Source organism: Neolamprologus multifasciatus, chromosome 14 (genome assembly GCF_963576455.1).
Source record: "Neolamprologus multifasciatus chromosome 14, fNeoMul1.2, whole genome shotgun sequence".
In the NCBI taxonomy this organism is placed as follows: Eukaryota; Metazoa; Chordata; class Actinopteri; order Cichliformes; family Cichlidae; genus Neolamprologus; species Neolamprologus multifasciatus.
Window position 1 is genome coordinate 11,991,703 of NC_140452.1, and position 12,897 is coordinate 12,004,599.

The window sequence follows — 12,897 nt, forward strand, 5'->3', positions numbered from 1 at the left end:
TGGCTTCAGGTCTTAAGTCCTTATAAAAGTCACAGTAGCACTGGATCAAACTTTGTGAAAAAAACATCACTTTTCAGTCTGTCACAGGTCTGAACAGCAGACTGCTGTCTGCAGTAACGAAAAATAACTTGATGTACTATCTAATCTTGAATAACAACAATATCCTCTCTATCATAATTGAGGTAATGTCTGAATGAAACCGTGAGGAACATTAACCTAAAAATGTACCTATATTGAAAGAAAATACCATCACTTCAACAAATTGATGATCAGTCATGTTATCAATCACATGTATAAAAAAAACGTAATCTGTTTTGACTGGCTTGTCATTGTCTATGTTTAATTGATAGCAGGTACCAAGCACAGGTAGAAGAGACAAAATACAACAAACAAGCCGTTTCTGATTTTCCTAAGCTAATTAAAGTGCATTCACAATTACAGTCATGTGAAAAGGAAAGGAAAATGACAGTTTTCAAAGGACTCTGTGTGGGTCTGTGAAGAACCTAGTACACCCCAAGATTCAGTAGCTTATACAACCACCTTTAGCAGCATTAACTGGAAGTAATTGTTTTCTGTATGACTGTTTTCCATTTCTCATATCCATTCATCTTTATAACATTGTTTCCGTTCATTGAAGTTTGCATACATTTATATATGCACAGGTCTCCTAAAGTCCTGCATTGTAATCAGAGGTATGGACTTCAGCTGGGCCATTGTAGTACCTTGATTCTTTTCTTTTTCGGCAATTCTGGTGTGGATTTGCTGCTGTGCTTTGGATCACTGTCCTGTTGCATGATTCATTTTCAGTCAATCTTATCTGTTAGATGGATGGCCTCACATTTGACTGAAGAGTGCTTTGATATACAAAAACTTTATGGTGAACTCAGTGATGGTGGCTACAAAGAAGTCCCAAGTCACCACCACTTCACCACTGTGCTTTACAATTGGTATGAGCCATTTGTACTGATATGTTGTGTTTGGTTTTTGCCAGTCATGATGCTGATTATTATAGCCAAACATCTTCTGTTTAGTGTAGCTTGTCCAAAGGACATTGTTCCAAAAGTCTTGAGGTTTGTTCAGATCTTTTTCTTTTTTTAAGTTATTCTACCCTGTTCTTTTTAGGCTTTTTAGGCTTTCTCCTTTTTCTAATTGTAGTTGCAGAAACGTTCACATTTAGCATGAGTTGTAGCTCTTGGGCTTTTTGCAATTCTCTTACTCGGTCTGACCTTAAGGGGGGATTTTTAGTGGGATGTCCACTAAAAAAGATTGTCTTGACATACACCTGAATGCTGCAGAATTCTAAAACCTCCGGATTTACAGTGGTGGTCATGGTTGCAGATGATCAGTTGATAAAATGTATCTTATTAGCAGCACCTGGTTGCTACTTACCCTCTTAATTTCTATGGAAATAGTAAGGGTGTTCGTAGTTTTCCTGCGGACACTTTATTTTCCGTTTGACTGGAAGTGTTTCTACCCAGAATATTTGTTTGGGGTCAGATTTTGAGGAGAAAAATTATTTAATATCCCGGGTAAAAAGTCATTTTATTTTATTTACAGGAGCAAGCTGTCACTGTTGTGTACGGATACTGTTTTGTTAGTTTACAGATAATGAAACCCTAAACAAATCAGTGACTTTTTTTGTGTTTATATCCTTCAGCAATGGCTCCATATTGTAGTGGTTTACATGTTTGCCAAATAAGCAAATACTGCCAGCTCAAAACCCTTTGAGGTTGTACCAGAGAGGGTATCTGGCATAAAAAAAAAAATCTGCCAAATCAAACATTCAAAGATACTTGCTGTGGTGAACATTTGTGAATAGGGAAGTAGAGCAGGGCGATATGACCAAAAATATTTATCACAATATACATTTGAAAATTTGCGATAACGATATAACTGGTGATATAATTGACACTAGACAAAATGCTTTACAACTCCACAACTTTATTAGTGCAAAAAACCCCATCAATGTATTTTAACTTAAACAAGCAGCTGTTTTTTTATGTGCATTAAAGTTATATAAAAATGTAACAGTGCAAATTCCTTGCTGACAGTTTAACCAAAAGGCATTTCCAGTGGAAATTGGCCGACATATCCTCAGCATAACCATGTATAATATCCACAAAACTTAAAGAGAGGTTATACACACACAATACGGTAATATTATGTTGAAGCACAGTATGTATCACTCCGCGAGGCGCCTGCCTAATATAGCCATAATGCGCCGACAATCCATCAAGCGGTGCGGGTTCGTAGCTTAGCAAAGTCATACTAAAACATTTTACAGATTTTCGAGCACCATGTACGACATAAAATCGTTTAGAGGTCAGTAAACACAACCAGAATTCATACATAAGGCACACGGGATTATAAGGGGCACTGTCGATTTTCAGAAAAATCAAAGGATTGATTTTCAGTGTGCCGTATTTTCCAAACAACACGGTAATAACGACGGCCCGCTAGCATGCTCTACCAAAAATAGTGCTTTGTTGTATATCTGATGGACGAAAGCTAAACCAGTTCCACATCACTGAAGTTGCAGCATTTTTACAAACCAATTCTGGTTCATCCATTTCATTCAACGATCCACTTTCGCTCTTCTCATTCTCCGTCGCCGCCATGTGTGTATGTAAACATAGGCACTGCACATGCACGTTTTACCCATATTCTATCGCGATATTTCATTTTCCTATCGTTGTCCAAAATTACACCAGTATTACCATGAACGGTATGATATAGCCCAGCCCTATAGGGAAGCAGCCAAAAATAGCTTTAATGTTCCATCAATCAGTAGCCATGCCAGTTTCTTCTAAAGCTAATTAATCAGTAAGTATGATTAAAAGAAATTACAACACTGCTGTTAAATAGAAGCCCACATATCTTCATCTAGTTACTCTTAATAACAGTGGAAAGTGTTTTTAAATGGTCCTCTGGGTTTTTTTTTCTACAAATGGCAAGTATGCCATGAGAGGAACAAGCTGGGGCTGAGATAAGTAGTATTCTTGTTTGTAAGTAAGATAAGAAGGAGAGTTTTGTATGAAAGTTAATGTGGGTTGTTGTCTGAAGTCTGTGCCTCCATTGTGTAGCTGGCTGCTGTCTGGTTGTTACTGTGACCATCTGCCTTTGATCAAATGGTGTCATTTTTGCTTTATCCAGACATGGTTTAAAATGGGGTGTTTTAATTAGCTGTGCAGAAACAAGGCCTCCATCTATGTCATCAGAGGACTAACAATATTCTGATTAATTTATGCCGAGATATAGGCCGCAATCATTAGGATTGTAATGGTTCCAAAACTAAGACCTAATCAGTGATACAAACATCCACAGTCTCATATGGCTGTTCCATATTCCCGTTTCACAAAGCTGTGCCGCCCACCACCTTTCCCACCCGGCCTGACCAGCTGCCACAACTCTTACTGTTGGTAATGAATGGATGTTACAGAGAGAAACGTTGCAGAAGTGTATCAGCTCATTGGATGAATGTAAACACAGACACGAGGGGATTATGTGTAGCAGCCATCGCAGATAATGGAAGGAAAAATATGTTTAACTATAGTCTGTCTAACCATTTTTGTCTTGGTATAAATAGCATGTATAAAATGCACTGGCTGAGAAACAACTTAATGTATGGAGGCCTACTGGTATACAGTAGGTCTACCTATTAGATACATAGGTGTTGGTTAAAATAATAAAGAAAAATGTGTAGTACTGTGTGACTGATCTCATTTTCTAAATATTGATAGGTAAAATTTTGTCAAAAACATCTATCAGGCATGTTATGAAGAGGCCACGGAGCATAGTGTGACCCTGAATAACCTACACAGCAGGGCTTGACAGTAACGGCTGCCCATTGCCCCAGGCAACCAGATTTGGACCACTGTCAACAATTTTGTGCTGTCTGGTCGCCTTTGTTGGCAACAGTTCTCCAGTACTTAGAAAAGCAAAGCTAAATCCCTCAGAGAACAGTCTTCAAACTAAGCAAAAGTGCCTTCGTTGAACTATTTCACTGCCTGAGAAATAGAAGAAAAAATGAATAATAACACAATAGATCGGTATTATTGCCAAATAAGACGAGCCAAATCTCCGGAAAAGTTTAGGAATTAAATACGGTGTATGTTTGGGGGAAAAAATGCACCTTAAACTCTGCAACATGGAAGAAAAAAAAAAGACTTATCCTGATAAATTCAATATCAGTTCTGGCAAGGAGGCAGGGGCAAAAACCAACACAGCAGGTCACCTATGGAAAGATTAATCAACAATGCACTTCAACTATTAGCTCAGTAAATCAGTGCTGTGTTTTTGACAAGAAAGACCCCTTTTCAGACTCGACCGGTGTCTCTAGAAAAGAAAAGAAAAAAAGAAAAAAAATTAAACCCGGCATTCAGGAGTTAAATATTAATCCCTTTGTAATTTAACATCCTAAATTCATTACCTTGCAAATGTGAAATTTATATTCAGTGGCATCATTCTTTCATTCTTACTTTTACTTTGGATTGTTAATAAAGCTGAGCCTCTTGTTCTTAATCGAATCCATGATGCTTGTTGCTAGGGATACAGCTATAACTTTATGCCAGTTAATTACATTTTAGAGTTACTTGATTGGATGCATATAATTACTTACTTACATTTATTTTGGTTAGCTGAATTGTAAAAATGATTAAGGATGCATGCAGTGATATACCCTCAGTATTAGCTAACAATAGCCTGCATTAAATCTCCCTATACACTTCGCCTGTGTCTTCTTAAGTACCAGGGCTTTCAGAACAAATCTACATCAAGTGAATCTCTCATGGTAGTCCTGGATTTGACTTCTTCGACTTCTATTTGATGCAGAAGCAGAGAGAAGATCTTTCTGTCATTATATTATTGCAAATGTTGTCACATTAGAAGAATTGAAATAACAACTTTTTTTTTTTTTTGCTCAAGTTTTATTCCCCTTTTTTTGATATTAAAATAATGCTGAAAGTTTTAAAAACACATATATACTTTTTAGCTCTGTAATTTAGCAAATGCAACAAAAATATGCTATTAATGTAATGAAAATGCGTCAGAAGATTCATTGTAAGGCTTAGATATGTTTTTGGTTTGATGTAAATATTTTTACTCAAAATGGCTCAAACATTGCTTAGATTGTCTGTGAAGGTTCTCAGTCATCCAGGTCATCGTAGTCAAAGGAGCTTGCAAAGAAAAGCGTCTGGACTTCTTTAAGTTACTTGAAGACGTTTCACCTCTCATCCGAGAGGCTTCTTCAGTTCTAAGGTCAAATGGTGGAGAGTCCCAGATATAACCCTAGTGGGAGTGTCCCCCCACAGAGGGACAAAAGGACCCCCTGATGATCCTCTAATCGCCTGAGCCAAGGTGTGGAACTGGGTGTGGGTCCCAATCAGTCAGAGTTTCGGGTGATTTCATTGTGAAACCTGGCCCCACCTTATCATGCGAATTCCTGAGGTCAGATGGCCCAGGGTGTGAGTGGGCCTTAAGGCGTCTGGGAAGGGATCTCAAAACTGGATTATAGATGGCAGAGAGTTGGTGTCGTAAACCACCGCCTCTGTTCAAAGATGGTCGCTCACAGTGGACATAGATGGCTTCTTTCACTCCTCTTTCAAACCATCTGTCCTCTCTGTCCAAAATGTGAACATTGGCATCCTCGAAAGAGTGTCCTTTATCCTTAAGATGCAGATGGACAGCTGAATCTTGTCCTGTGGAGGTGGCTCTTCTGTGTTGTGCCATGCGCTTGTGAAGTGGCTGTTTGGTCTCTCCAATGTAGAGGTCTGGGCATTCCTCGCTGCACTGTACGGCATACACCACATTGTTAAGTCTGTGTTTTGGCGTTTTGTCTTTCGGGTGAACCAGTTTTTGTCTGAGTGTGTTGCTGGGTCTGAAGTACACCGGGATGTCATGCTTGGAAAAAACCCTCCTGAGTTTCTCTGATACACCGGCTACATAGGGGATGACAATGTTGTTGCGCCTGTCCTTCTTATCCTCCCTCGCTGGTGTCTGATCTTCTTTTCTGTGCCTCTTTGCTGACTTTAAAAACGCCCATTTAGGATAGCCGCACGTTTTGAGTGCTTCCTTTACATGTGTGTGTTCCTTCTTTTTCCCTTCAGGCTTAGAGGGAACATGTTCTGCCCGGTGGTGTAGGGTCCTAATTACTCCAAGTTTGTGTTCCAGAGGGTGATGGGAGTCAAACAGGAGGTACTGGAAATCACCCGAAACTCTGACTGATTGGGACCCACACCCAGTTCCACACCTTGGCTCAGGCGATTAGAGGATCATCAGGGGGTCCTTTTGTCCCTCTGTGGGGGGACACTCCCACTAGGGTTATATCTGGGACTCTCCACCATTTGACCTTAGAACTGAAGAAGCCTCTCGGATGAGAGGTGAAACGTCTTCAAGTAACTTAAAGAAGTCCAGACGCTTTTCTTTGCAAGCTCCTTTGACCATTGCTTAGATTTATAGTCTTTGGTCTATACAGTGTTATAATTACTAAACCATATGTACAGTTGGGACAATCATTGTTTGATCCCCTGCTAAATTTCTAAGTTTGCTCATTTCCAAAGAAATAAACAGTCTCTAATTTTTATGGTAGTTTCAGAGAGTCAGAATATGAATCAAAAATCCAGAAAAAATATCATCCATCAGTTCATTTATCCATCCATCTATCCATGTATCCATAAAATACATTATATAAAAGATGAATTGACTTGAGTCATGGTTTGAATGTCATTGAAGTTCTGGCTCCCTTATGGCATACAGATTATAATCAATCAATCATATTCACTCACCCATCCAAATCATTGAAATTAGGTGTTCCAATCACTTCCATGGCCACAAGTGTATAAAATCAAGCACATAGGCATGCAGACTGCAAACATTTGTGAAAAATGGGTTCCTCTCAGGAGCTGAGTGAATTCCAGTGTGGTACTGGGCAAGTGCAACACATCCAGTTGTGAAATTCATCCAGTTGTGAGTTTTTTTGCAATGTGTTGATGTTTTCTCTCTCTCCATTAAAATGAAACAACCATAAAATTAGAGACTGTTCATTTCTTTGTGAGTGAGCAAATTTGCTAATTCAGCAGGCGATCAAATAATTATTTCCTCCACTGTATTGCAACAGACCAATACAAATGGTGCATGAAAGAAAGCACTCATCAACCTGACAATAGTGGCATTGTGGGGGGAAAGTAAAAAAAAAAACAGCAAAAAGTCTTGTGAAAGCAGAAGGCCTGTTTGTGAGATATGTCCTCCAACTATAATTTAGTTTATAACATTCATATTACTTAATGTTTGCAATAAATAACAAATTGCTGTGTAGGCGCTTTCATTTCAGTCTCTTTGTACTTTGACTACTTCTGCTACTTCTTCTGTGATCCAAACCCAGTGGTTCCCACTAAGTACAAACACGTTAAAAATTAAGGAAAACACATCACAAGTAATTATAGTAAAATTTTTCATAAAAGTTGAATCATTTCATTGAAGAGCTGGGCACTTTAGCTGCAAATGTTGCTCAAACAGGAATAAGAAGCACCTGTGTTAAGATCTACTTTCATTTTCATGTGGTGCATATTTAGAATGTATAGCAGAAGGATGGTGCATGTGGGACTAACTCAAGATAAACCACAGCGTGTTTATCATAAGCAAAGAACATGTAAGCCAGTGCAAGTGGATCATTGGTGACTCACTGACATGTTTAATATTTTTTGGACGACGACAGAGCTCCGTGGCTCAGAGGAGACAGCTTTATTTGGCTTTGGCTATGTAGGCAATATTTGTTGCATGAATTCATTGTTGTGTTTTGTCTTTCTTGAGCTCAAACTATTTGTTGATTAACCATATGAGCCATCATATGAAAGAAAACCCAGAATAAATAAATGTCAAGCAACATCTGAAATGTGAAAATATGCATCGTTTATGTTTTTATATTTGTGCAAATAAATTCATGTATTCTAGGTTTTGTCATTCTTATTTATTAGTGCCAGACACTTAAGGATGTCACCTTGCTGTCTGTTGAAATTTGACTTTTATTTTAATAGTAATAAATATTAAGTGAATGATTGATCAGTATCACTTTCATGGGAGGTATTGACCAAGACATTTGTCTTTGCTTCTTTTTTGAAATGCTTCTATGGAACATCATAACATGCATGTGCTTGCGAATTTTTGGCATCAATAACAGCAATGTCTATGACTTGATATGATACTTTTCAACTGCTGTCAACAAAATGCTGAAAAGGGCTAGGAAGAAAACCTGAAAAGAATAGCTTGCTAATGTTGAGACAGAAGACGTTTTAACTCATTAAGTCATTACACATTAGCAGTTTTGCTTGTGTGAAAAATTGGCAACGAATAAAATTTTAATCTGTCAGTTCTCTGGACACCCTAAAATTGGGGAGGGATATGAAAGACGTTTTGATTCTTAAACCACTCAATAGCTCTAAAAGCATCCATAAAATGAAGGTGACAATTTGGAATCATCTTAATTTATAGTTAAACCTGCAATTTTAAAATAGACAGCCCTCCTCCTGGAGCTAGTTCCTACTCGCTGTTCTAAACCATTCCAGCTACACAAAGCACAGGCATATGCATACTAAGACTTTGCATGCAGATTTTTGGTGAATGTGTTCTGCTTTGCCCATTGCATCACTGTATCTAGTATACAAGTTGTCAGATTGGCCAAAGCCTAAACACAATATTTCACTTTTATACTACTTTAGTTGTAATACTCTGAACGTTTTTTTATAATTTTGTGTAAAATTACACAAAAACACAAGAACCCAGCTTTAACACAAATATAGACCAATATAATCTCCAACCTTTCACATTCTTAAGGTGCTCAGAGTCCTTCTAGACATCAGCTTCTCTGAACATCACACATTTTCCACATGTCAAAATCCAGAAAATCCTGCAACCTTGAAACATGCTTGCCATCAGTAAACAGAAATCTAATGTGACCTGACGGGTCACTCATGTCAGTGAAGCGTCTGTGTCCTCGGGGACTGAGAGCTGTAACAGGGCCAGGAACTCGTCTTTGTGTGTATGTGAAGAGCATCCAAATAAAAGGCAGGGATCAAAAGGTTGTCATTGCGGTGTCCTTGATTACGTAACAATCGCATTAGGTAGGCTGAGGATCGTTCTTCAGTTTACACATGTACACCTCTGAGTACCTTTACTGCGGTGCTGCCTTTGTTCTAAGGTTACACTACATGAGGCACAATCTTTCTGTCTGTCTGCATCAGTGTTGTGGTGTCTTAGATCAAAAGCGCTCAAGGGATGGTGAAACTAACCCCTTCAGATGGACAGTATAGACTCTCAGCAATTTCTTTTTAACACCAATGGGTGTCTGATTCCTGCTGCAAATGGCTGACAGCCTGCTGTCAGATGGGATTAAGAAGAGCCTTACCTGCGTGCAAAAGTATAGAAGGCTAAGAAGAGCCGGATTCTGTGAGCTGAGACTAATTAATCTCTCAGTAATAGTAAAAATGATATGAGACCTGATGTGAGTTCACTCTTGCGTGGAATATGAGATCATTTTCCATAGAAAGATTTGTAGCCCTTGTGTCACCCAGGGATTTTATGAAGTGAAACCAAAGAGATGGCTTTAAAAGGAATTTTAGGTAAAATCCAATGACTCATTTCTTCACCATATAAATTTGTTGTTGAAGCAGATTTTATTTCCATGTTGTTTACATGCAGGTAATAGATCAAGCTTGTAAAGAGGCCGCAATATGCTCTTTTGTAGGTTCATAAATTTATTCTGGAGGTTTTCTGGAATTGGTTGACATCACTTCCTATTTGAAAAACCTTTTTTTATTCTTACCGTGCATGCAGCACTTCACTTCACCGTTTGTCTGAGACGCTTTGTTTTATGTTCTTTCTCTCTAAAGCCTCCGTATCAAACCTAGTCTGCTTTGATTGGTCAGCCAGCCATTATGTAATGCCTTCTTTTCTGATTTTTGCAGACGAGGGAACTGCTGCAAAAATCCAGCACTGAACTATGCCTGGTTCAGGCAGCAGCCTTTGGTCAGTTTGAGAGAAGACAGTAAAAACGCGGGTAACAGTGTTGAAACATAATTTTAATCATTGATTCTTTGCGCCGCATAAATCAGGAATTTGTTTTGAAGAAAATTGTGCTTGCTCTGCTCATCCTCTGTTCTAACTAGTAAGCAGGCATCTCACTGTAATACACCAAATCTTTGTCTGTATGTTTTGTCCACACAACTCTTGTTACACAATCCAGACTTCCGCGACCACACTTGGCACACAGGTACATGTTAGGTCCCTGAAGGTTCTTATCTATATCAGATATTATGATGTCAAACCACCTACCAACAGGCTAAAATGACTAATGTTTTACATTTTATTAAAGCATTGGATCATTTTAATTTCACAACAGTAACAACTCATTTGTATTGAAAAAAACTGAATTATGCATTAAATATAATGACACAATCATGTTGCCTGGCAACCACCTACCAAAATGGGCTATTTTTAATATTTATGCACCTGTAACACTTTATAAAACCATCATATCATTTTAATCTCATGACTATGACTTCTAATTTATAGCCACACATTTAAATATTGTAATATATTGCAATATATCTCATATGTTATGATGCCATCAGCAATGGATTAAAATTAAATTCATTTTCTGTGGGAGAAAATAATCCTCTTTGTTATAGACTTCTAACCTTGTACCATTCTATACATGCAGAAATAATATGTAAAATACACTCAAGAAAAGCATAATATGACCTCTTTGAAAGAAAAAGTCCAGTTAAACATCAACAACCCAGAATTTGATCCATCTGCACAAGCTTGAAAAAAAAAAACAACCTTCAAAAGAAAATGAAACTCACGGCACATTGTACTGACTGCTTTCCATCTTCTATTTCATCAGTGAGGTGGCATTAAACCTTTGCAGTAGAAGAGAGCTAAACAAAATGAAGTAATTAAAAACAGAAAGTCAGACCTCATATTCAAAACATGATAGAAATCTGACATTTTATGCTTTTCATAGTTTCAGTTAAGAGTTCCCCTTCTCTGTCCTACATAGATTTGATGTTTTGATGCCTGTTTTTATTGGTAGGTTTTTTGTTTTGTTTTTGTTTTTCTCAGTGGAGCTGAAGCTTCACTGAGGTTTCATTTTCATTCTGTCAACTATTTATTTATTTTTTAATGCGTCAATTGATAACATATAAAACGCAATGCGATGGCAATGCACCTATAAGTAGTATAAGAAAAACAACAAACAGAAAAAGATTTAGATTTTAACGTCTGGCATGTTGTTTTCTCATTCTGCTCAGTGTTTTGGGGTTTTCTATGCTAAATGAAGATTATTTGACATAACTTTGTTGTGTTTTTTACTTTTTTGAAAATCCACCGTTCACTGGAGGTTAATAGATACTCTATGTAAAACTTATTGTGTTTAAAGCAATGTCTTGCTGAAGTAAGTGAATAAAAGAAAATGCATCGAGAAAGTACATCAGGTAGCTTAAGCAGGTGTTAGAGCTGAAAATAACATTGTATAAATAAGCACAAAGAGTTTACAGCATGTGCAGGTGAGAAGATGAAATGTGAGTTGAAATTTCCGGGTTGAGTAATGGAGCTGAGTTTGAAGGCTAAACAGAGGGTAAAATGCTGTGCAGCTGTTTCACAGTGCAATAGCACATGATTCTAGGAAGCTGTACCAGCAACAATTTCTACCCCGTCACTACAAGAGATTGGTAACTGAGAAAAGGAATATGCCAAGAACGTGCTCTTGCATGTGATTGAACAGTCAAAACAGTCCCTCGCTGGATGATGATGATGTGTTGGAAATGTTCAGCTTTTGCTGTCAGATGACCCAGTGGATTTTTTTTTTTTTTTAATATTTGTGGCCAGAGGCAGCTGCGTCAGGAGCCCCGCTGTGCCAAAGCAGTGGTCTACATGAAATAAATGAGGAGGCTCCTTTTTTTTCTGACTCAACACAGATTGTATTACAAGAGTTCATAACCAAACCACTGATTTAAAACGGAAAAAAGACACAACATTACAAAATGATTTAGATTGGTGTAGGGGTACTGGGTCTATTTTGAAATTTCTCGTTAAAGTGTGTCACAAAGCCTTAGGCCTTGTTAAGGCTTGTGTAAAAACCATTTTCATGTACACATTATATACACACAAACATTTGTACACATACAATCAATATAATTGGCAATGTTTGACAGAGCAGGTAATTTGTAATAATGGGTGTCTTGAGTTATTTTTTCCTTGTAGTCACAGTGCAGTGATTTACTGTTTCTTCTGCGGCCCAGAGTGAAGTTGTGCTGGGAGAGACAGAGTGAAAAGCATGTGGCACGCCTCTGTCACAACCACCATATATATAGCAATTTCTACACCCCTTTAATTCATACCTCCACTTTTTGAGTAGTTTCTCTTCCATAATAACCTGCTATATTTTCAAGTTGAAGATATTTTATAAGACTAATTATCTGATAACAAGTCAGATTCTCCTGGCTTATGAGATGCTTTTTTTTCCTTAGGTGCCTTCTCTCTTTGGCTAACGAAATGATTTCAAACGAGTAATGTCTGATAAGATGAGACAGAAGCCTTGTGGGCATGACTAATGCTACTGAGTCCAATTAAGCTGATGTACCCACTGAATCAAATCACCCTGATATGATCTTGTCTGCCTGTGCATATATTGCCTCTAACTCTGATCACCTGAAAAAATAGGAAAAGACAGAGAGCATCACACATGCACAAATCACTGCTGTGTTAATGGCGTTATGGATGCCAGCTTCTTTTTTTTCCCAGTTTACTACATCTCATGTCAAATGCTCAATTTCGAGATTTGATCAATTAACAGAGGGGACGTGCAGGAAACGTGCACACCACAAAAATAAATGATGTGTACTC

General features: G+C 37.9%; 1 protein-coding gene across 2 annotated transcripts in view; it reads left to right on the plus strand.

Annotated features, from left to right (window-relative positions):
- b3glcta (beta 3-glucosyltransferase a) overlaps positions 1-12,897 on the plus strand; it is an 80,173-nt gene that overhangs the window by 16,515 nt on the left and 50,761 nt on the right. The window lies entirely within an intron of this gene.